The 22,793-nt window shown below is 48.7% G+C and overlaps 1 protein-coding gene across 1 annotated transcript in view; it reads left to right on the plus strand.

Annotated features, from left to right (window-relative positions):
- LOC119456813 (glutamate-gated chloride channel) overlaps positions 1-22,793 on the plus strand; it is a 357,609-nt gene that overhangs the window by 92,283 nt on the left and 242,533 nt on the right. The window lies entirely within an intron of this gene.

Consider the following 22,793-nt stretch of genomic DNA (forward strand, 5'->3'; position numbering starts at 1 on the left):
TGCCACAAAGCGGTGCGTTCATTTGCGTTTCAGCGACTATAGATTGGCCTTGCTGAAAGCGACGCATATGCCAGCTGCTTTCTCTCCTATTTTATGAGCGATATACTTTGTGGTTAGATTGAATAATGTGGGGTAGGATGCAGGAGACAAAATGAGCAGCCCAACAGCATGGCTACTGATTCGAGCGCGCAAGAAGCTTAGGTGTGTCCGGTGTGTCACAACCTTGACCTTTCAGATCATAGCAATTTTATGAAGCGTGAGACAGCACCATTTCGGTAACGCACTGAATTGGGTTGGTCGGTTGCAAAGTTTTCTACGCTATCGAGAACTTGCGCATAACTCACGTTAAATAAGCGTGTCGTTACACTTTTTATGATCTCTCCTGTTCTGCACGATTAAGAGAAATGTCACTGCCCATTCCTGTAGCGCTTTGTTAATCCCTGAGCATAATCCTGAAGCATCGGAAGCATTCTCTTAATTACACGAGGCGCTAAATATCTATATAAAAGGTTTTTCTGACCAAAGACAAACTTTTGATAGAGGAAAAATCCAAACATTAGACGAGTGTAGAACAGCTTTTAGAAAATGTAGAAGCAATTAGAGGCTCAGATTTCATCATCATCATCACCATCATCATATTTATGTCCACTTCAAGACGAAGCTCTCTCTTAGCGATCTTCAGTTACTGCTGTCTTGCGCCATCTGGCACCATCATACATACGCCTGGAAATTTCTTCAATTTCTGCCGTCCTCAGCTGCGCTTTCCTTCTGTAGGCAGCAATTCTGTAACTCTAATAGATTACCGATTACTTGGCCTGCGCAATAAATGCCCCGCCGAATTCCATTCTTTCCTCTTCATGTCAACTAACATCGGCTATTCCCGTTTCCCTTCAAATCCACACCTAATGAGACTTAGACCTTGACCAATACAAGGTGGACGCTGCCGGGGTTCGTGAGTGCCGGACGCATCTTCTTCACGCTCCGCCAGTATTCACTCCTAACACCGTGACCTCTGCATTCTTTATAATTTTGCATCTCTCCTTCCTGGGTCCCCCGACGAAGCATTGGAGGCGAAAGGCCGCAGTAGGGCCTCGGAGGCCGCGTTCGTCTCCGACGCCTGGCCACGGCAGCCCCGGTGTCCCCGCGTCTGTTCAGCGTTCATCGCTCCCACGTTCAACGCATTGTGACTTTCTTCAACGCTTGCCTCCATGCCGTCTAAGCCTGATTCTGAAGGTTGGACGCTTGTGAATCCGCTGAAGAACGCGCCGTTCAACAAGCCTACAACCACCACTAGCTTCACCTCCCGACTTCATGGCCACAAGGTCATCTTGCGACCGCAAGGAGGCTTTGTCCTGACCACCCTGCGACCTGCCCAACTCATGTCTGCGGTGAGTGCTGCCGCTTGCCTCACCGACAACGAATACAAAGAAACGCAAGTCGAAATACAGGAACACAAGAACCTGGCTGTCTTTGTGTCCACGCGGAACTCTGTAGCCCAAAAACTGGCCCAGCTCACTACTCTCACCATTCAAGCCACCTCCCACCAAGTCTCCATCTATCTGGCACCCCCAGACAATTCCTGCCGTGGAGTTGTACATGAAATCGAAGCCCGCACGACCTCAGCAGAATTAATGGCCAACCTGGAGGCCCCGGGTTTCACGATATTGTCTGCCCGGATGATGAGAAAGACGGAAACAGCTCTGATAACTTTTCATGGTAATATAATACCATACACCGCGCTGTATTACAGGGCAATCTACCGGTGTAAGCCACACTATCCCCGTGCGCAACAATGCACAATCTGCCTTAAGCTCGGCCACAGGGCTGACGTTTGCCCGACGCCACAGCATCTTCGCTGCCCCATCTGCGCTGTCGCTGTGCCGGTCCGCAACGCCCCTCACCCATGTGCCCCGAACTGCGCCAACTGCAACGGCGCTCACTCTGCTACAGATCCAGCCTGTCCGAGTATACAGGCAGCAAACAAAGCTGCTTATCAAGCTACCCGACTCCGGCATGCACCACGCCCACCACCACCACCACCACCGTTTCCACCAGACGTGGCCGCTTCCAGATCCAACACTCCGCAGCGCCATTCGCCAAGCCGCTCCAGGAGCAGGACTCCTGGCTCATCTCGCCGACGATCCAAATCCAGAACTAAGAAAAGCCACCAGTCGCGCAGCAAGTCGTGACCTCGACCTTCCAGTGCCAACCCTCCGAGAACTGCGGATCCGAGGCTCCTGTCGGAGACCACAGTGCCTCCGCCTCGTGTAAGACGATCGGTCGGCCGCTTCATCCACCCCTCTTTCATCCCCTGCGTATTTACAACACCTATTTACTCCAACTAACTCCCCAACAACATCATCTTTGCCTAACCCCACCCCTTTAACTCCTATTTTATAGCCAGCCCCCATGGATACTCCAACTAACCCCCCAACACCATCATCTTTGCCTAACCCCACCCCTGTAACTCCGATTTCACAGCCAGCCCCCATGGATACACCAGAGCCTACTGACGCTGATCCTATGCCTAGCTTAGCGACGCGCGTCACCCGGCTTGAGCAGCGTCTTGACACTCTCATCACATTACTCGAACAGACAATGCATCCGGCCTCTACGGAGGATCGACTTACACGCCTTGAAGTCGCCATAGCCAAATTGACAGACACTGTAGCCGAACTCGCAGCACGCCGACCGAAACGGGCACGCCGCCTTCCTTCAGCGGGATGCAACTCAACTTCATCCCGTCAAGTTAGCCCACGTCGCAGTGATGGCGAAACATAACGCGCAGGTACCTGCCACACCAAGCACCTGTTCAGAACTCACTGTGTGGCAGTGGAACTGTCGTAGCTTCAGAAAGAAGCGTGGAAGCCTCATACAGTATCTTCAAACACACATTTCTCCACCAGACGTCATTTTCTTAAGGAACCTCGCACTCTTCCTAGTCTACCTGTATATGTAGTATATGCTTCACATAAAGATCCCAATTGGGACCACCTCGTAGCTACACTATTCAGGCGGGTACATGCGGTCGTTGACTTTACATTGGATAACCAAGACATTCCACATGTCCTGCTTCAGCTTCTTCCCAGCAGCGCCCGCAAGCGCAACGCACAACCTCTCCTCCTGCTTAATATCTATAGCCGCCCCAAAGAACGCCACGTACGCTTCGACACATTGTTTGAAGCAGCACGGTGTAAGGGTAGAGCTACACTTATCGCGGGTGATTTCAACGCCCCTCATACCACTTGGAGATACCCTCATGACACACCGAAAGGCCGCAAGCTCCACACTTTGATCCAGCAGCACAACCTCACGCTACTTACTGACCCATCGGTACCAACTCGTCTTGGCACAAGCGTTTCTCGGGACACATGCCCAAATCTTACCCTTTACCATGGTCGTCATTCCTTCACCTGGCATAACTTTGACGAGTACTTAGGTAGTGACCACTCAATCATTGCTACCCGAATTAATGCAAAAGACTGGTCTGCCTTCCGCGCAGCCTCTGGCACCACTTCCGCAACCGACACGCTTACCGATTGGGTTCAGACACTGCAAACCCGGCTAGATGTTCACACGCGCACCCTCACCACTACGCCTGATGCACCAGACATAGATGCCCACCTCTTCCACTTATGGGATGCGCGCCGTAGCTTAACCAAACGGTGGCGCCGCCAGCGTCATAACAGGAAGCTGAGGCTGTGCATCGCACAGCTCTCTGCTGAGGCTGCTCGTTACGCTGAGAGCCTTACCAGTTAAAACTGGCACTCACTTTGTGATAGACTTAATGGCAATCTCAGTACTGCGCGTACCTGGTCTCTGCTACGTCATCTAATAGAGCCCGGCCAAGCAAAATCAGAGAAATCCAGAAGCATTAGAAAACTTCTCCACAGCAACTAACATTCCAGACACCGAATGCCTTGCACAGTTACGACGGCGGTATCTCCCACCACCAGACGCGCCACGCTATGCGGACTACACGGGTCCTCCCAACACACTGGCTTATCTTAACGCGCCTATAACTGTCACTGAGCTTCGTGCAGTGCTCACCGATATTGGCCGTAACACATCCCCTGGTCCCGACCGAATCCGGTATTCGTTACTTTATAACCTCTCTGATTCTGACACCAATCAACTTACGACTTACTTGAATGAGGTATTGGAATCCGGTACGTTACCAAAAGAGTGGAAAGAGGCCACAGTAGTTCTGATTCCCAAGCCAGGAAAACCCCTCTCCTTAGAGAACATGCTCCCGATTTCTCTCACCTCGTGCCTTGGCAAAGTGCTCGAGAAAATTGTGCAGCTCCGCTTACATAACTTTATTTCTGACACCTGCGCGCTTCCCGACACCCTTTATGGTTATCGTGGTGGCATATCTACACAAGACATAATGCTCCGCCTGAAACACGATGTCATATACTTACAAAGTTCTGCGTAATACCGCGCTGTGTTAGCAATAGACCTTAAGGCGGCATTTGATAACATCTCCCATGATTTGATTCTTGAACAGTTAGCAGCTACTGGCTGCGGCGCGAAGGTGCATAACTATGTCCGAAACTTTCTTCGTGACCGATCTGCCAGCCTTGTCATCGGTGATCTCCGCTCCCCTACTGAACCTGTCTCAAACCGCGGCACACCGCAAGGCTCCGTGCTATCTCAACTCCTGTTCAACCTTGCCATGCGAGTTCTCCCTCCCCTCCTCGATCAGATCTCGGATGTTCGTCATGCTCTTTACGCAGACGACACCACTGTCTGGGTTACGACAGGCTCTCTCGGACACATTGAAACCCAGTTGCAGGAAGCAGCTACCACCATCGAGCAATACATCCGGCGTGGAGGTCTGGCATGTTCCCCTGCCAAGTCGGAGCTACTGCTCGTCACAAAACACGCTCGCGGACAGAAAGACTTGTCTCTTAACATCACGTTAGATGCAAAACCGGTTCCATGTAAATCGTTCATAAAGGTGCTTGGCTTCACTTTACAAGCCAACGCCAAAGCAACACATACCCTTCGCCAACCTACCACCCAATGTAACCAAATCGTGCATATGCTTCGGCGGGTGTCTAACCGCCGACATGACTTCAAAGAGGCTGATGCCTTACACCTTGTACAGGCCTTGATACACTCACGCCTACTATACCACCTACCTTATCACAACCTAACTCGTACTAAACACGCACGTATGTCTACCCTACTACGGAAAGCGCAGAAACTTGCACTTGGCCTTCCTATGCAGACGGCTACCCTAATGGAGCGACTTGGGGTGACTAACACTTTAGAGGAACTCATAGAAGCCCACCAGGCCGCCCAACTGACGTGCTTGAGTTCTACACCTCAGGGACGGAATCTTCTTAGTTCACTTGGTTGCCCACCCAGCCCTAGTGTCTTTACATCTACGGGCCTTTCCCCAGCAGCGCGTGCCAAGCTCACGGTATCTCCTATTCCCCGCCATATGCACCCTACTCGCCATACTGCCCGCCGGGATAATCGGTCGCGTTACTTGCAGCGCGAATATCCCGTGGGCTGCAGCGCTGTTCGTGTGCTCTTCACTGACGCCAGCACAGCGGATGAACGCGGGGGTGTCACGGTAGTAGTGGACTCTGATCTCATGACCGTATTCGCAGCCTCGGAACGTACATTAACCGATGCCTCTCTCCTGGAAGAACGGGCGATTGCTAGAGCAATCCTTTTCACCTCTTCTCTCCCTCCTTCTACCCCCACATTTTAATAACGTTTATTCTCTCTTGACAAATACAAGCTCTTTCGTCGAAGCCTCGACACTGGACCGAACGTTCCCCTCTTGTTCCTTTCTCATGGTATATTTAATTCGAATCTGTATTGAACCGAGTGCATTCTTGGCTACCTTCACTTTTAATCTTGTTCCGTATATATGTTTCACTAAGCAAGTAGAACACATTTACCAAAGTGTTCCACTTACTAAGTGAAAACTGTGTGGAAGGATCGTTCTTGATCGCCGGCTCTTTCTTCGGTAGAGATTTCCGCCACTTTACATCACATCAGCTTTGTTATAGTTCCACATGACTTTCATTAAACAAGTGGAACATCTTAACCTCGTCACACATAAATTTCACCAACTAACTGAAAGATATCTGCAAATGTTTCACTTAGGGAAACTTATATGGAACAAGAATATGAGTGTTGTACTGCATCACTGACAGAACGGAAGCACTGGCACCGGAACAATTGTTGCTCCCATTCCTGTCTACAGGTAGTAAAGAAAGCCGTTTTGAGACCACTCTTTCACAAGCTCCCCGAGCGTCTGCGGCCACAGGCCTGTTTGGCGTTCAAACCAACCACGTGGCTCACCCGCACCTGTTTAAATGCCGAGCCGGCGCGCGTACGTGATGCGAAAGCCCGGGTGTTTATTCTAGCGAGACTGGCGCCAGTCGTCGTACACGTCGCTTGTTCGTCCGCAGTTCACGCCAGCCACGAGCCCAGCATCACAACGTTTACAGCGAATCTTCCGGCTTACTCTCATGAAATTCGGCATTCTACCCAATCTCTCAGCAAAGACGCTATGGCATGCACCCCGCGTTCGCTTTTGTGCCGTTGAAGTTCGTTAGAGAAAGAGAAAGATGCATGCGCTTTGGAGACCAAGGATAAGAAAGCGAACAGAATGAAAGAAGAAAGAAAAAGAGTGAGCCTGAAAAGCAGGCAGGTGCGGGGATGCATACCAGTTTAGGGAAAACGATGCTGCAGATTTCAGTGCCCGTGCGTAGGCGATGGCAGCCTGTGGCTCAAGCGGCGCCGGCGTCGGAGGGGCAGCCGCTGGTAATACAAGCGGCCAGTCGGGGTTTTCTCTCGCTTAAGCGATTGATCTGGAGACGCTTATAAATAATTCACGCTCCGCTGTCGGAGGCGAGTGTTTGGAAGAAGAAAGAGAAGAGGGTGCGGCACCTATAGAGAAGGAGCAGGGTGCCGTATTCACGCACGAACGCAGAACACATTGCCGGTCAGAGGTGCACAAACCAAACTTCTCGCTCTCTTCACTTCAATCGATTCCTATAGCACTGCATTTCGGCAAGCTTCTTTCTGTTGTGTTGTTGTTGTTGTTGTTGTTGTTTTTCTTGTGTTACTCGCGATCAGCGCAAGCCCTTGCTCGTGGCCGACGTGCATTTGCAGGGCTTCTTCAGTGCGTCTCTATGAGCGCGGGTGTATGTGCTCGTTTTCATGTGTATCTGCAGTGCTGCCCGAAGGGCGAGAATCGCTCAATTACTTTGCGCTCTCAAAGAGGCACTGCACTGAATTTTCTGGAACGTATATTGCTCTCGCGAAAAACGGTCTAATTATTAATCAGTGTCATTTTCCGCGTTCCTCTTTTTACTCAGTTTTCGCGTAAAATTAACATGAAGTGCTGTCAACTGCATCTATACGTCAGACATTAAAGAAGTCGGCTGAACGGATATTGTGATATGTGTAAAGTTGGTATGCATATGTGTGTGTGTGTGTGTGTGTGTGTGTGTGTGTGTGTGTGTGTGTGTGTGTGTGTGTGTGTGTGTGTGTGTGTGTGTGTGTGTGTGTGTGTGCGTGCGTGCGTGCGTGCGTGCGTGCGTGCGTGCGTGCGTGTGCGTGCGTGCGTGCGTGCGTGCGTGCGTGCGTGCGTGCGTGCGTGCGTGTCATAAAGAGAAATAAAGGAATATACAAAGAAAGAAAAGAGGTGAACGCTTCATGCACATGATGAAGTATACAGCAGGGAAACAGATTGTCGCTGAGGCTTTTCAACTTCGCCAATTGTGGTAGCGCTCGTTCCCCAATTCTTAACGCAGGCAGGTTCGATACTCATTGGCATCCATCAGCATTGAACTTGGCGGTCGTCGTAGCCGGACGAAATGCGAACGAACATAAAAGGATAAAATGTAGTGCCCAAGAAATTTCATGTGTGTGTGTAATCTGCATTGACTGAGTCACGCTGAATAGGATTGCCGCAGCAGGGGCATACGAGGCGTAGACGCATCTGTCACCACCAACTTGAACCTGCAAGTTCTCGTAGGATGAGACGAATGGTAAAATTACTTACTGCACATGCCAGATACCATTGTTATCACCGTAGTTTTCATCCGGACTATCATCGCGTCCCATGAAACAACGGTGTGTTTTAGGTAAATGAAGCTAGAGCAGACTGGGTTTTTTACGAATAATAGGACCAAACGTATCGCCATGCATTTATGACGAGACAATGGCCTTACTTCTACGCCAAGTGTCTCCCTACAAATGCGCAGAGATTTGTCGAACGAGTAGTAGTAAAAGCGGGAAATCTGGTTTTAACCATGAATAGCTTTTACTCAGTGTGTTTTTCCAATATGCAGTTTCACTTGTGCTATGTGCAGAAAATGAGGGAAAGCAGACATGCCTTACCTAAGACAGTATGTTGCCAAGAGGAAGTTCGTTCTTTAAAGAAAGTTTAAAAAGTATTATCCTAATTGAAGCTCTACTATAAAGAATCGTTTGTTTTACCGATGCTGAAAAGAAAATCGACAATCGTTCGGTACAAACTATAGGATCACCAAAGAAAACGATGAGTTGAGAAGAGCAAGGTTTTAAGTTTCCTCATCGAAGAGGGCTCGAGGAAGAAGCAGTCAAGACAGTTTAGCCCACAGCTAAGTTCCTGACCCTTCTTTCTTTTATTCCCCCTTCCTTGTCACTATCACCTTATTTATCTCGTCCATTTTTCTAACCTTTCGCTCGACTGATGGCGAGAACTTGTCAGCCCGGCACGGCAATTCAAATGCGTGTACGTGTCCCGCGCGCGCTTCCCAAAACGCGGGCACTCGGCAGCGCGCAGCTCAAGAGGCGCGCGCGCTCGCGTTTTTCCTCTGCAAGCCGCGGCTCGCAGAATTGAGTCGGCGCCCCGAGCGGCGAGCAGCACGTCGCCGCGCCCATCTCGGGTCACGGCCGCCACAACCGTCAAAGACGTGACTGCCGCCAGCAGCAAAACCACTCGCGCTTCCCCGGTTGCTCGCCTCGGATAGTCTGCGGCTTGGCTCGGCTCGGCCAGTGGCGGTTTCTCGAGCCGCACGCGCGGGTTAGGGTTGGGGATGGGAGGGAGTGTATAGGGAACGAAGTAGCGAAAAGGTGGAAGCACGTATTTACGATCTCGGCCAGCCTTTCCCGCCGACCGTCTCCCGGTGTACGTGCAGCGGGCCTTTTTATGGCGCTCGCTTCCGCTGCCTTTCGCCGTGTTCTTGTCGCTAATGCTCTCTCGTCTCTTTTTCTCCCCCCCCCCCCCCCTCATCGTTCGCTTATACGAGCTCTTAATTCCTCCCGTTAGCGCCGCCGAAGCGCTCAGGCCCTGCTGCCAAGCGCCATCTCTTCTTCCTTATACTCGAGCGACGTGGCGGCCTCCGCTGCGAGTTGACGCGCAGTCGGGGTTTACGACTTAGTAAGCCTCGCTAAGGTGAACACGTTTGATCGAACCACCTGCTATGTAGTTTGTCGGCGGCCCCGGGCGGCAAACTGCAATGGTTAGAGAACGTCTACGCGTGGGGTGCTAGTAAAGAGAAATAGGGGCGGCCTCCACTAGATTACATCGCCTCGTAATTAACCCCCCTTCTCCTACAAATCACTCACATTCACGTTACCTTTACTGTGGTCTACCTGCGCTTTCGATTAGCAGCTTTGACATTGTCGAATTTATGTATATCTCAATCATTGTTCCTCGCAGCGGTGATCTCTCGACTAAAGACCTCTTCCATAATTTCCATGTTGCTTTGTCAGGATAGCCGCCGCGAATAAACCGTTCTAGTGGAGGCGGAACACGGAGATACTTGCTTCATAATTAGCTTCTTTTATTATGGTTCCTATAGTGGTTCCTACAGATGTTATTTTATTTTTAACTCTCCAATGTAATCTGTTCAGGTAGAATCTACTGCTACCTTATTAGCAATAGATGCTAATAATGTAGCTGCTCCAGAGCCAACTGAGGAGACCGCGTAGGACGTTCCCTAACCATCTAACTTTTTTTGTTTGAAGATATATACCAAAATGCGTAGGTAGGCTTCGTTAGAGCCTACCTTCCTTCAGAATCTTTTTTATTCATATCTGTACTGACACCAAGTTCATTCGTTAACATAAAGCTTCTAAAAGAAAAGGAAAGATCAGTTCTCGATACCAATTTCAACTAATATGGTCATTTTTTTGGATGTCTTATATATCTCGCCGTCACAAAATCCTGAAACCAGTATTTGCATTTCCCTCATGTGACCCGCCGCACATAATGATGTGTATCATCAAATCGGCTATACTAAACCGAACCAGACTTGGTCGCTTAACTTCTATCAAATCTGAAATTATCTCTGCTCTCTGCCGGCAGAGCCAATTTTAGAGAGCATAATCGACCGCTCAGCGATTGTTTTCCAGCAGGTGGGCTTTTCGAATCGACAAAAAAAAAACGAATCAACGCATGGATATATAATAGCTCGAATCAAAAACTGCCTACGCAGGTATTTCTTCCGCAGGTTGAGCTAGCGTAACGAAAGGCTTTCGTTTGTTCTCTATACGAAGGCTTTGCGTTGCTTTGTCGCGAAGGCCAGCCTCATAAAAATTCGTGAGATCCTTCAGTTTATTACATGCTCGAGTAAAGTCGCATTTCTTTTATTTTTTGCTAGGACATGAAAAAAAATTACAAAAAAGAAAGCAAGAAAGTTCAGACGTTTAAAAGAAAGAAAAACTGACAGAAGCTTATTCGCTGAAGCGCGAAGCAAATTATGGGACGCTGGGCCAAGGAGAGATCAACCGAGAGTCAACGCTCCCTGCAGCGTCCGACCAAATTTACTCTTCACAGCTTTTGTCTTCAGACCTCCTGACTTCGTCTTCTATCGTCATGATTTTTTTTATCCTCTTTTTTCTCGCCTAAAATATATGTGCGCGACTGGCTGCTTACGGTGCGTTCGCTTCCGAAGCGAAAGTTGCTGCTGCGTTCTGTTAAGTCAGAGACTGGGCTTCCGATGCGCGCGTCGTGCTTTGTTTGTCTCGCCGGGTATGTTTGTTTACGGGATTGAAAGGAGAAAAAAACAAAAGGTAGCAAGAGTACGGAGAGCAAAGAGAGTTAGTTTTTCGTCCCCCGGCCTGTCTCTCTCTCTCTCTCTCTCCCGAGTTTGCAAAATGTCGCCGCCGTCGCTCGTCTTGCTTGCTCTCTTTTAGTCAACTGAAAAGTACACAAGACACGCCCGGGAGAAGAGCGTAGCGTGAACGCAGCAGTATATACGACGAACACGGACTGCCAAATGAGCTCAGCCGTCCGCGAAACAGAGATCATTCATCCGTTCCGGCAGCGAAGTGACAAAAAAACAGTGAAGAAAGTGAAGGTGACAAGAAATAAGCGCGAGGGGTGAAGTACAGAGATAGAGAGAGAGTAAATGAAACAGAGGAAGTAGCGGGCAATGCAAAGCCAGGAACAAAAACGAATGCACAAAAAGCAAGAACTAAGATGTGAACCGCTGAGGAGCAGATTCGAGGAGGGGGGTGGGGGCTTGAGGATGAAGGCGGCCATCGTTGGCTTCGTCTGTTTCCGCTCCAGTGACCCTCCCGGGCAGGCGCTTTGGCTTCACCGTTCGACTCCGCGCTGCTGGCTTGGCGAGTGGCACTGCGCAGATTGGCTCGGATGGGTGCTGGCTTGATTTGGGCTTAGGCTGCATCACGCGCCGCGAAGCGCCGCCCGGAACGGACGGAGGTGGTCCTTGGAAGAGAGACGCAGAAATAGGATGGAAGGGGAAGGGTCAGCAAGACCTTAGGGTATGCGCAGTTAGGCTGTGGAGGAGGGGAGAGGTGAAGGCGTCGTGGTCGGGTAGGGGTGAGGGGGCGCCAAAAAGTGGGTGTCCGGAGGGGGATCTGTTTGCTCCGAGCTCCTTCCTCCCCCCCCCCCCCCCCCCCACACACACACACACTTCGAGTTTCTTTCCAGCCGTTTCGGTTGCGTGGCGTTGGAAGCCTTTGCGACGAAAGTTGCTTCGCGCCGAGCTTGGCCCGAGAGCAGCGAGTCAGCAAAGTCTCTGCGCTGTGCGCGAAAGAGCGCGAGCTGCGTTTGTGTGCACAGACAACGGGCGCGTGAAGAAAGCTTCGCACCAACCTCCGCTTACTCTTTTTTAACTTTTTTATTATATTGTTTTCGAAGTTATAGCATTGCGCGCTGGAGGCCGAGAAACGCTCCAGCAGTGCGCATCGAGCCGCCGCCATTCGCGAAGCTCGCAAAGAATAATCGCCTTTTTCGCTGACTCATTCGAGAAGCCACTTAAACGAGCTAAGTAAAGCGGACGAGAAGAGCGCTCAAGTTTGAACGACGGCATTCTTTATTTCGCGGCTTTTATACTCGGAGCGCGGAAAAAAAAAACTCTTTCGCCGTGGGGGCTATCGTCTTGCTGAATGTGCAAAAATCGGGCCTCCCGTTTTATTTATTTGCTTGATTTTAGTCCTGGCTTACTCCTTGATTACCTATTTTTGCTCGTCAACGCGGAAAAGTTGGGCCGTACTTTCGTATAAAGGACGAATAAATAACTCTAGCTGCGCAAGTTCCGTGAGGCAGTCAGAGGAGCAATAGAGGATTTAAGATTTTAAAAAATGAAAGACAAGACAGAGAGCCCCGAAATCGCGAACCTCTGCGAAAATTAGGGCGAGCAGAAATCAAAAGTGGTGTTCTGTTTGCGTTGGTGTCACTCTTTTTTTCTTATTTATAAGTTATCGTCAATCAGAAGTGACCAACGGCAGCCGTCGAAGAGGATTATTTTCATTTTGAGAATCCGTCAGTGTGCACACTTACAAAACGAGGCGAGGTTAAGCCTTGTAGCCTTTGGGAGCGGCGAGTTGAATGCAGAAATACCGTCGTCGCTTCCTATAGGACTGCCTTCTGTGAACTGTTCCGAGCAACGTGAACGAAAGTCGCAGCGTCAGCGTACACAGGCCAATAGTGGGTCCAACGCTCTATTGAAAACCCGCCCTGGAGTCCTCTCTCCCCCCCCCCTCCCCCCGCCCCTTCCCACACGTTCTTTTTCCTTCCATAAGAGCGCTGTGTGCGGTGTATATCTCCAGGATATGTGTACACTTTCCGAGTCCTGATTTCTTTGCGTTCCCTATAGTTCTTTCCCGGCCCTTTTATTTATTTATTTTTTCGCTAGGTGGCGCCCTCTTTGGAGCACAGAATAAGTCTTCTTACTCTCTTTTGACAGGCTAAAGCTGGCGCCAGACTGGTAAAACAAACGAGGGAATGACAAAAAAAAACGAAAGAAAGAAACAGATCTGGGAAGCAGGCAAGGCAGCGAGAAAGGAATGGCGTATAACGTTGCCGAAAGAAGAAAATCTGCTTGAACGTGAGTTTGAGGAGCTTAGCGGAATTCAAAACCGAGGCACGGAGCCCGCTCGGAAAGGCCTCGACAGCCCGCTAAATAATCAAATAAGCATCGCTAAAGCGGAGAAAAAAAAAAACTCACGGTAGGCACTCTGAACGCGAGATGGTCGGTCCCGGAAAGAGATGTACGTAGAGAGGCCGAAAACGAACACCTTACGTAAACGCGTATAAATTTTAATGAAGAAAAGAAAAACGTACTATTCTGTCCAAACGCGAACTCTGGCTGCGCCGCAGCGTTTCGCTTACTGCTTGCGCCTCATCTTCCACCCTCGAGCAACTGAGGCGCTCTCTCTCTCTCTCTCTCTTTGTGCTTGGAGACGATGAAGGTGTGCCCGTCGGGGCGAGGCATGTATTTTTGATTGGACCGTTGCAGCGACAGACTGTTCCCCCTCCCCAACGGTAAGCCGCGTTCCCTTAATCCGCCGCAATAGACCACTTGATCGCCTTTCTTTTTTTTTTTTTTCCCCGTCAACCCCGCGAGCGTTCTTTTTTCCGTCCCGAGCGACCGTTTTCGCGATCGCATGGCACTAGGCGCTTTTCGCTTCCTGCGTTTCTTTCTTTCTCTTACACTGTCTTTCGTTCTCCCTTCATTCATTGAGCACGAAGGGGTAAGTTTACTAGCGAGACAGTTAGAGATTGCTTTGCATCGAAGCTCATATTAATCCTCTTCACAGTCATTATGTCCGAATTAGTGATAAAACTTTATGGTGTCTTGCTTCTTAAGAGAAAAAAACAACAACAAGAAGATGAACTGACGCCGACCGGCTTATAAATTTTAATGAAAACAGACCTATTAGATAGCTCTTGTGTTAGATACCGTAATTCTGTCGCATGAACCGGATTACTTGAGGCGGACATTACTTGAAAGACAAATTTCGAATTGATATTAGCATATTGTGGAGATCTCGCTAATTAGCTTTGCAATTAGTCACGTTAGAGTACATGTCTCCCGCTGCGCAATCCAAGCCAATTAATAATAATTCGTTTAGCAGAAATCATGTGCTTAGGCGCATGTTCGAGAAGTACGTCCATAAAATCTGCGGCAATATGTATTAACGTTCCAATTAATGCTTATCAGTACTATGGAACTGCCTATCGTGGAGCTTTCTGAATGCCGCTGCAGAGAGTGGGCACACCTCAATGTGATGCAAAGTTTAATGCCATCAGCATTTAAAGAGAAGACACAACCCGGACAATTATTGTTTCTCTGGAGATATACAGTAGCAGTTTAAACTACAAGAAAAACCTTGGGTGCCATTTACTTATCTTCCGAGAAAAGCTTGTCCTAAGAAGTAGATCACTTAATGCAGAAACTTATGCTAATCGGAAATATTACCGGAAAGCCCGAAGATTGTCCATTATGGAGAGCCCCATCGCATACTTAAAACAAAATGGGGATAATTCTTAGGATGTAATTCAGGGCCACACGGTGGCCACTTCTAGAAACCAGATATTAGGTACCACCTTGAAATAGAGGAGTTGTGTATGAATTTCTATCTGCAACCACAAGCTACCAAAATATTAGCGTTTTCCTTTTTGTCTCTTTCTTATAAGGAAGTACGCTTTATTCTTGCGAAGTTCAGCAGTGGAAAAATACGTGCAACATATTGGACAAGAAAATTTTGAGAACGACTAATGCGAAAGCATAAACTATCAATATAAGGCCAGTTCTGGACTAACCTGAATCTCTTTGTTGTTACTGATGGGTCAGTTCTGGGCTAACGTGAATCTCTTTGTTGTTACGGATGAATCTCTTCACCGCCATTCAGTGAATTCGAAGCCCCCGTGGCCTCTAGCCTCACCAGCTGGTCTCAAAATGGCGGGGGGGGGGGGGGGGGGATAACCTGCGTGTTCTAAAGCGGCATTCAGAAACGTGCCTACTCATGTACATTTTCATATCTATCTTCGCTTGGGTAAAAACGTTCTATAGAATTCGTTGTGAGTGATGAGAACACATAGAAGGCACCCAAACACGTATTTGAGCGTAGAGCGGCTTGGAAAGGTGGGCGCTCATAGGCATCTGAAAACATTAACATCCTATGTCCGATGTATTGTTACCTTCCCTCGCACGCTATACCCAATCTCATAAATGCAGAGAGTACGTCATCTTTCGCGTTTTCTGGCCACAAAGTTAGCATAGTGTTGACGTTCGGGAAAAAGATATCGGCGAAAGACCCACTTCGACTTTCAACAGACTATATCTGAGTGTCAGCGCTTTTGCGGTTCCTCGATGCCAGGGGACAGCGTATCATGGTCGCCATCGCTGATTTATACGCCGGAGGACCTCGGCGACTGCCTTACGCTACGCGTGCTACAGTCTATACTGGGCGCTTGTTTGTCGGGTCGACTCCGTCACTTTTATGCGGAGTCGGCATTTGCGTGGCCGCTATGGAGAAGAAGCAATCTGCCAGCGGAATCATCGGCGGCGGCAGTATAGCACGGAGAAGAAGAGCTCCTTTCTTTAACAAGCCGCGCGTTCTTCGCGCGTGAGCCTTCAATGGGCAAAGAATAGGAGAGGAGGAAGATGAGAAAAGAAGGGAGAGAAAAATTCGTTTCATGCTCCTTTGCGTCTTTCCTTCGCGCGCGCGTAGAAAAGATGGAGTCTGTTGCCGCGGCCCGTGACTGGGATTCCGCCCAAACGGTGTACCGTATACCGGGCCGCACGGCACTTGTTTCTCGTGCGCGCGGTTCGGGCCACACACTTCGATCCGCGCGGGGAGCTTATAACGATGTCGATGCGGTTCGTCCACGTTTAAATCCGATCGCTCCAATTTCGCGTCCTCTTTCTCTCCTCCTCCCCCCCCCCCATCCTTCCTCCCCCATCCTTCCTCCCTCACCCTTCCTCCTCCCCCTGCCTCCATAGATACGATGATGCCTGTTCCGCCGAGTTGCCTTCCAGCGCGTTGCTGCTCCTCACATCGGACGCAATCTTCTCGATGTTCCTTTTTTTATTATTATTTCCTTATATCTTTCGGGGCGCGCAATTCATGTGAGTGAAAAAAAAAAAACATTTTTTTTCCCGAGCGGTATCGAGCGTTTGCCTTCGGAAATAAAGATACAGCGGTTACAAAGCACAGAGCGGTCTCGAAGCTGCCTCGTTGCATTACTGAGCTTCATTGAGGTTTGCGAAATTCAGAACGGTCCCGTGGCGTTTTCTACTCTCTTCTCAGTGGGATTCCGAGGGATTGGGGGCGCGGGTTTATATCGAAAGGTCGCCGCACGAAACCCGATGCCCGAGAAAGATACTTCATTCTGCGCGCTTTCTCTCGTTATACATTTTTTTTTTCTTCAGCTGATACGAAAGTGAGCTCGTCGCGGAGCGAAAGAAGCTTCCGCTGATGACGATTTTGGTGCTGTCACTCATGTACGTAATGATCGCAAGACAAAATGAAAATAAAGCAGCAGCAGCAGTTCGTTTCTCGCGAAAGCAAGACTGTGTATCTCTCCATAAAAAAAAGGCATCTAAGTAAGGCCTAGTTGCTCGCATTAAGAAAAATAATATACTCGTAATATGCATGGCCGATTTTCTACATTTGGGCATCGGCATTTTCTTCTCATGGGGTGACTTACATGAGACATGAACATTGTTGCCGCCAGATGTTTGGTCAGTTGATGCTAAGGTATCGAAGGCGATTAGAAGTCGTTTAGGGCTCATGTTTCGGCTTCTTAAGATTGAAGCTATCTCTTTATTTGGACGGAATTACCATGTCTCAATAACGACTTGGTGAGTTCAATCTCCTTACCGCGCACAATATCTCCTGTCAATCGTTGGGTGCAGCTGAAATGGTGCACGTGCTCTTTTTTGCGGTTTATGTTTTCCTAACTTACCTGCATAAAATATTCGAGGAGTCAGCCATCATTGTAGAGTCTTGGCATAAGGCCTATATCCGGCTCCCACACCCTACGACAATCTTCTTTCTCTATCGGGGCTTGGTCGAATCAGGAAAAAGTGGCTGAGTTCACTGCTCAATGGGAAGCTTTCTAAGTAACACAAGAAAAGTTAGTGACGCTGCAGAAACCACGGAACAGTGACAACAAAAATCATGCAACAGATTGCTGGCAAGCATCCACCTTTTAACACGATCCACGTGCATTTTTCGATGACGCATACTAACCTGCAGTTTCATGAGATTTTCTCATAGGACTACATTGTAGTTAGGGAATACCTGCAGAGTGAGAGTTTAACACCAACATTGCATGCTGACGCAACACATTGGATTTATTAAACGGTGCTGGTCTTTGTGTTGGCGTTTTTCCCGCTCACCGCCTTTGTGGTTGTTACAAATAAAGAAGAAGGGTGCGCCGAGCCCGCGCAGCGGCCATGGCGGGTGCTACTGGCTTAGTTGCTACCAGATGAGGAACAAGTCAGATGTCCGGGTCCGGTTCCAATCGCCGTCGTTATTCTGCTACAGTGTTGATTCTGCAGGTGTTTATAATACTGCGCTGAGCAGCTTCAGTTGCGTTGCACATGGGAGCTTGCTGGCTACGCAAGCACGAATTGAGAGCCCGAAGTGCCCGTACCACCTGCTGTAAGACGTGCACTGTAAACCAATTTACACCCTTAAGGGTGCTTTCTCTTTATAACTCACGCCTTTACAACCTTACGGGGGTAAGGGTGTGAGTTACTGACCAATATACACCCTTACGGACCCTTAAATCGGTTTACAGGGTGCACTGCATACGTTCACATGTTCCCTGTCATCCCATAGCTTTTGCTTTGTGACGACAAAATATGTCTGTTTTTAAGCAATATAGCAACGCCTCTGCAAGTGAAACAGCAAGATTTGCAGCAGACTACGATGCCATAACATTAAACTGTAGAATGATCTGACACAACTTTTTGTACAATGGACGTAATAACAATTGTAGAAATTTACATTAACAGTTGACGTAACATATGTTAACAATATAACGTTTGTACTCAGCCATGCTGAGATCGTCGCAGCAGCCCAGGACCCATCCCGTTAGGCACTTCATCGCCCAACGGGTTCCCCGGTGTCCCGAATCTCCTTGCTCAGGAGCCTAGGACTTCTTTGACTTTATCTCCGCAGTTCCTCGACATTTCAATATCGAAATACAACGCGAACTCAATTGAACATCAGCTAGCACGGAGCGGATAAAAAAAGGCTCCCACCGCGTGGTGAGGCAACCCGAGCAAGGATCTGGAGTATAGATGGACGGCGTCATTCCTGCTTGCGATGGTCTAGCTCATGACGCCGCGTGTGGCGCAAGTTTGGGTAGTAGACCGAGGGAGCCGCATACCGTTTGCTTAGGCCGACGTCTATTTAGAGCTCAGCGGAGCCACGTTCTCTGGACTCCAGACTGCGTCAAGACAATGGCGGGGGCTAAGGCGCACCCTAGAAAATTAATTGGCACCGCAAGCACGACTCACTTAACATCTTGCGCCAGCTGCGCAGCTATTGGAATAAATACACACGGCAAGCGCATAATTCCTTCGCTTCCCAACAAGAGTGCAAACCTACTCGAAGCAGTTCAAGCTTCTCTGCCGAATCCTGGGAGGTTCAAATGAATCCGGGAGAGAGGCGTTGGACAAGCAACGCGGCACCTTCCCTAAGCCGTCGAACCACTTGAGCCTTTTGAGAGAAAGCTCTCGAAAGTTTTCTCTGCGCGCCTCTACTTTCCCTCGCGTTGCCATGGTAACTGCGGGCAATGCATTGCGCCATCTGTCTCCGCTGACTGCTACCTCTCGTGGTTCGTCGTTGTGGCTGTATTGGAGTTAAGGTACAAGTCGGTGTATCCGGGCACTTCAGTTCGAGATGCCGATAATTATAACGGCAGCGATAAATTGACTTTGTGAGGCCGCATCAAGCGACGCATCGCTGGTCTCGAGATTGGATCCTCTATTGTGAACGTATGACGATCTGTACATAAAACTAATTGAAATATTGATCTGAGATTGGTCATCGCATAAAAGCCTACGCGGGTTTGGCAGATGGCAAAAAGATAGGATAAGAACTTATCCTCTCATTTCGAACCTCTCTTTCGTCGTTTACTTGGAATTTACGTAAAGCAGTCTACCGAGTGATTTATTAGGCAGTCGTTATGTTTCCATAAACAATTTAAGAAATAACGTCAGCATAACATCATTGCTAACCCAATTCTTTCAACCTTCTTTTGCTGCATTTCCTAGGTTGTCTCATTTATGCTACATGAGTGATTGTTAAGTATATTCTTGGGAGGCACTCTTGTCAACTTTAAGTGTTCATGTGTTCAAGTGTTAAGTGTTTAAGTGTTCATGTTCAAGTGTTAAGTGTTCACTATCAGGATCGACATCTGCAAGTGAGACAGCTGCTAAACCTTCGATTGACGAATCGCGCCAGCACAGCGTCTCAGACCACGCGCAACAGCTTCAAAACTTCTATATGCTCGTGAAATATGTATCACTCGCAAGCCTTGTGTCATCACACGTGTCGCGAGCGCTGAACGGCTGCACAAAGAAAAAGCAAGGCATAAGAAAACCGGAAATAAAGGAAGGTATATGCTATATATGCTCGCAAAAAAACGAGCAAACTTCCCCTAGACAACAGATTTATCCCCTAGCGCGCTCCCTGAGTGCAGGGCCATCAGCTCTCGCTTTTTGCCGACTTCCTGCATCTCGTCAGGCGCTGGTGCCCCCCCCCCCCCCCCCTCCTTCTTCCTTTTTCCGGTACGCCGATGGCTGTGCGCGACAAAGAACCCCAAAGGTGCACAAGGCACATTCTCGTTCCGCCGCACTCCTGTTTTTTCCCCTCTTATATTTGGTTGGCATACAATGTTGCATGCCCCCTCTGGGTTCTTTTTTCTTTAGCGTTTTTTGCGCCTTCTTCTTCTTCTTCTGTTTTTGCCCATCGTGCCACTTTTTTTGCGCCCCCGCTTTGTCGTATGCTTGCCGACGCGGCTAAGGCTGCGTTGCTTGCTTCCACACGGGACCCGCCCGGGTAACAATGGCTGCGCATTCCGTATCTTCCGGGCGTGTTCCGGCGGCACAGTGCCTGCTGCAGCTCCGGGGATTGCATCTTTTCCTGCACGCAAATCAGTTTCCTATTCCCCGACGAGCGAGTCACAATGTAAACCTGCATCGACTCCGAGCTTACCGCGCCTGGATACAGCCAGCCTTCGCTGAGGCCTTGACAAAAGCTAGAAAGAGAGAAAAAAAAACAAATACAAGCAGCGAGATAGAACAGAATATACAGAAAGGGTTCGACCCTTCTACCCCTGAGTGTCTAGGGGGATATCGATGATGCTGCGTCGCTGCGTACGGGCCTCACCTGAAGGGGGCCCCGGTCTTTCAAAATATCGGCTTTGCGTGTCCGTGAAAAGGGACGCAATCTATCTCCTCCGCGGCTGGCTTTCTTTTTTTGTGTGTGTCGGTGTGACTTGCGTTTCTAGGCGACTCGCTCGGCTCGTATTCGTCACGGTCACTTTGGCGAACCAATGTGGCGCTCCGCGTTCGAATTGGTCCGAATGCAACGGTTGCGTTGGTCCACGGTCCATCATTCGCAGGCAGTGCATGCCGAATTTGGTGAGCGCGACAGTCCTGTTAGGTTCCATACTTCCTTGCGCTCGCCTTCTCGATACGCAGCATTCTTTATCGGTGACAAGTAATGTACCGGATTTTATCGCGCACAATAGTTGGCAACACGCTTCGTTGCTAGTAGAGCGCCCTTCGTGTTCGGTGACTTCGAGGCAATATCTTCGCGGAGGTCGGTAGAAATAGTGGAGGCAATGCAGGGGAATTGGAATTTCAGCATGGCATTTGTGACATATTACTACACGCTCGACATGTTTCTTGGTGTTGCAGCGACAACAGTAGTCTCGCCTCGTTTTACTGTTTTCGCTTGTCTATCGTTCAGTGTTGTTTTATATTCCCATTCTTGCGTCCACTCCTACTAATTTCAGCTGAGTTTCTCAGCTAGATATAAAACACGTACTGTAGTCCCTAAAACCGTACGGGGTGCAGGGTACCACGATGAGTTACCGCGAAGCTTGATTACGCAATCCGGAGTTCGGATTTACAGTTTCTGGCAGTCATCATCGTATGATCAACCTATGTATTTTATGATTACTGCAGTACGAAGGCGTTTCCTAGCAATCTCCGCTTACCCGTGCGTTACTTCAGGCAACCCCGTCTATTGCCTGCAAATTTTCTTATCACACCACCGAATGCCACTGTCGTCCTTGAATGCGTGTTCCTTCCTTGGTGACCATTATGTTACTCTGAGGGTGCGATGATTACCGGTTCAACACATTACACGGCTTCACCGGCTCAATTTCATTGTCTTAATGTCAACTCCAATACCGGCCGCACCCGTTTGCTCTCCGATTCACACCACCATCTTAGGAGCAAACATTTTTTCCAAGCTTTATATAGCGCTGCACTCCGTTACAGCTTACATGCCTATAAGTGCGCACGGATTCAGTGCAGGGTTCAGCCCGACTGCCAGAAAATTTGTAGCCGAGCTTCCATAGCACGAAATAAGGCTTACATGTAACGTGCGCACTCCGATTAATTGTTGTAGTGCTATTCTGGCCTAATTTATGGCACGTGTTATATTATGTTGTAGTAAATGCAATTAAAAAAAACGATTTCATGCAGAAACTCTACTGGGATTATCTAAGTATGCGTAAGCAATGTGTCATTTGCTCATCGCCACGGAGCGTGATGTCATTGTCAATCTTATCAAACTTGATCCGACCAGCAGAAACACTTATCAAGCTTTATCGGGCGTTATCAACCTTATCAGACTACATCCGACCCTTATTAACCCTTGTCGGTTATTATCACCCTTATCGCACTCGATCCGACCCTTATAAACTCTTATCGGTCGTTATCAACCTGCGAAAGTGATTGTTCAGTGAAGCTGTTGCAAAACCACCACTACAACTGTTGAGGGGGTATGCAACGCTTTATTGATGGTTCGGATGTTTTTTTGAGATTGTGCTTTACTGAAACGTATGCTATTCTGCGTGTTGTATAGGTGATTTAAATGAATGTATGTACTGGTCGCTTCACTTCGCTGAGCCCTTGTAGCCTCAGCCTTGCGGGGGTATGAGCCATTGCATTTCTTGTTTGCTTACGTGCGAATGAGCCACTGCTTACGGGGGTATGAGATATTACATTCGTCTTACGTGACGGATAGGTTTCTCGTTGGGTAGGCATATAAGTGTTTACGCAGGTTACCCTGATGCTCCTGTAAGCTGCTTGTGTCCTGCACCAAAACCATCAAAAGCAGCTTGAGGGTTGTTGTTTCTTTTTCTGTTTGCCGAAGTTCATAAAAATTCCAGCGCTAACAAAAAGTAAATTCTTTCTTCTACATCTCATTGGCATATCGGATCATCATAATCTATGTATGTCCTAGAAAATATTAATTGGTAGTTCAACAGGTGCAACTGAATAAAAACTGTTACCCATAGGTGCTCTATGCATGTTGGAAAC

Source organism: Dermacentor silvarum, chromosome 6 (assembly GCF_013339745.2).
Source record: "Dermacentor silvarum isolate Dsil-2018 chromosome 6, BIME_Dsil_1.4, whole genome shotgun sequence".
NCBI classification, from domain to species: domain Eukaryota; kingdom Metazoa; phylum Arthropoda; class Arachnida; order Ixodida; family Ixodidae; genus Dermacentor; species Dermacentor silvarum.